This window comes from Lolium rigidum, chromosome 3 (genome assembly GCF_022539505.1).
Source record: "Lolium rigidum isolate FL_2022 chromosome 3, APGP_CSIRO_Lrig_0.1, whole genome shotgun sequence".
Taxonomy (NCBI): domain Eukaryota; kingdom Viridiplantae; phylum Streptophyta; class Magnoliopsida; order Poales; family Poaceae; genus Lolium; species Lolium rigidum.
Window position 1 is genome coordinate 66868625 of NC_061510.1, and position 2738 is coordinate 66871362.

Here is a 2738-nt window from a genome sequence, read left to right on the forward strand (position 1 = left end):
GCAGCACAACTCCAAGAAGATCTTGTTCGCCACCATTGTCAACGACACGACAACTAGGATTTATTTGTGTTCCAATTTGTTATTTGCTTCATTTTTCGTTGTACCATTTGTTGTTGTACCATTTGATTCGTATTGTTCGAAAACATTTGTTCCAATTTATAATATTTGTAATGTATGACACTAAATATTCGTGTAATAAGTCGGATTATTGTTGTATTTGTCATATCAATTTGTGTAATAATTTAGATTGTGTTATTTTGCAAAATCCTTCGTATCCGGTATCCGGTTTCGTTTGCGGGCCGAAAAAACAGCCGCGCAGTTCAAACAAGCCAAACACGACCCGCATAACAGCATATTCCTAAATATGCTGTTATGCGGGCCGCGTTTGACGCGTCTGGACTGCGCGGCCGTTTTTCGACCCTCAAATCGCGTTTGGGGTGGCTTGAATAGGCGGATATGGGGTGGCTTGAATAGAACATCTCTATCAGAGCCCGTAAACTGGGGCAAAACCGAAAAATAACTGCCAATTTACGGATCTAGTTCAGAAAATGGCACAGATCAGTCACCGTAAACGAGCTAAAACCGAAAAAGTTTTCAGACCGATACCGAAAACCCAACTCGGCCTGTATTTGTAGGGGCTGAAAGAGCGAACTGAAGACGAACCCCTACTCGTGGCGCGCTGAAATTTTAGATCAGCCCAATTGCTTCCGCTTGTACAGTTACAAAAATCCAACCAATTTCCGGCGAGCTCGGGACGGCGTGGGGCAGCGCGGGACGTGGCGACCTCGTTGGCGGCGTGGGGTAGCGCGGGGTAAGCTCGCCGCGGGCCTGACGAGCTTGTGGGTGGGCGGGGCGAGCTCGGTGCGGGCGGGCAGGCGCGGGGCGGTGGCCGGGCGGAGCGGCATGCGGCTGGGCAGCAACGGCGGCTCCAGGAAATTGCTGGTGGGTATTCCTACCAGCCAAAAAAATGTTCTCAAAGCAAACAAAAACACAAGCAAACGCAGTTGGACAATAATTTCAGTAGAACTATAACAATTATTCCAGTACAATACATAATACTAAAGTTCTTAAATCCATACAAATCGAAGTACAACAACAAATTTCAATGGAAAGAGGAAGTACCTCTTACAATATAACTTTGCGGGCACCCTTTTGGAAGAGATTGATGACATCCTCATCCTTCACTTGATTGAATAATTCTCTCTCAACAAATGTAACCATGCAATTGTTTAAGTAATCATCACCCATCTTGTTTCTTAGCTTATTCTTCACATAATTCATGGAGGAGAATACCCTTTCAACACTGGCAGTAGCTACATTACAACCAAAACAATGGAAAATTTGAGATATGAACAAATGGCCTACTCTGATTTTCAATCTACTAATTTTAGTGCTAGTTTAGTAATCTACGGCTCTTCTAAATGCCTAAAATACCAATTTGGTGCAAATAATTTCGAATTTAGTAGACAACTATGAACATCTAAATCCTAAATCGAAATGGGGAAGAGGCAAGAGAGGAGAAGATTCGTAGTTTCGTACCTGCGACTGCGAGGGCGCGAGGTTGGGCGTGGCCTGGCCGGCGTGGCCGCAGGCCGCAGGTCGCCGGAGAGGCGGTCGCCGCCGGTCGCTGCCCCTGCCCGTCGCCCTGCCCAGCCGCCGGTCGCTAGGGTTCGCTCTGCCGCTCTGTGCCTCTGTGTCTCGTGCGGTCTGGGTATCGATACCGATACGGAGGCTGGGCAACGAGAACGAGGGACCTGGGTCGATCGCTCGCTGGGAGGAGCCAGCGTCTATGGGCTGCCAGCCTTGGCTGCTTGGGCCTAGTAAAAAAGAAATTTGGGCCGAATTTTAATGGTATGCCTGGGCATACAGGGGCATACCCCTGGCGCCGCCCATGCTGGGCGCGTGCGTGGGACGGAGCGGCGGGCGCGGGGCGGAGCACGGCGGCCGGCGCGGCGCATGGCAGGGCAGGGCAGGGCGCGGCGGGCGGCGGCCGGGGCACGGGCGCGGCGGGCGCCGGGCGGGGCGGTTGGGGCGCGGGGCGGACACAGGCGGGCCGGATGTACTGCTGGCCAGGTGAGCTCGGGAGGAAGAAGAAGATAGGAAAAAGATTTAGGAGAAAAAAAGAAAAAAATTCTAACAGGTGGGTCTATAATAACATATCTCTACTACTATAATGCACGAGTTTTGAATTTGGATTGGCCACCTACAACAATGCAGATCAAATATTAGCCGTTGATTTGTTCCACTAGGTGGATATCTGCCATCCATCGGTACACAATCAAAGTGATCTAACGGCTGAAATTTCATGGATTCGCTCTGTACGGACTGGCGCCAAAGCAAAAGCTGGCTGCTCGCGGCGCTCCTAGGACTTTCTAGACTTCTCGCGGCGCTGCCTGCTCCCTCCGCTCCTGCTCGGCCGACTCCCCTATTCTCTCTGGCCCAGGCACAGGGGCGCTCGGCCACTGCACGCGCATGCGCAGGAGCACTGCAGCAGGTTGTGTGGATGGGCAGCTCGCTGAGTCGAACTGCGGCCGGAGCATCGGATGAGAGCTGAGCACGAGTTCGGTGCCGCCCGTCAGAGCAACGCAGCATCCGCCGGCCAACCGGTCGTCCGGCCCAAGCTCGAGGCCGTTGGAGCAAGACGCTGCATCCGTCGGTCGTCCGGGTGCTCCAGCCCGATTGGAGGCATCCGCAGTCGTTGATCTTCTTGGTCCTCCGATCCATGAAGATTCAGATCT

The 2738-nt window shown here is 52.3% G+C and overlaps 1 long non-coding RNA gene across 1 annotated transcript; it reads right to left on the bottom strand.

Annotated features, from left to right (window-relative positions):
* Positions 1–1004: 1004 nt before the first annotated feature.
* LOC124696558 lies at positions 1005–1644 on the bottom strand. The gene is made up of 2 exons (XR_007000703.1): positions 1540–1644; positions 1005–1313 (listed from the first exon to the last, which is right to left on the bottom strand). It is a non-coding gene; the product is annotated as an uncharacterized LOC124696558 (long non-coding RNA).
* Positions 1645–2738: the final 1094 nt, after the last annotated feature.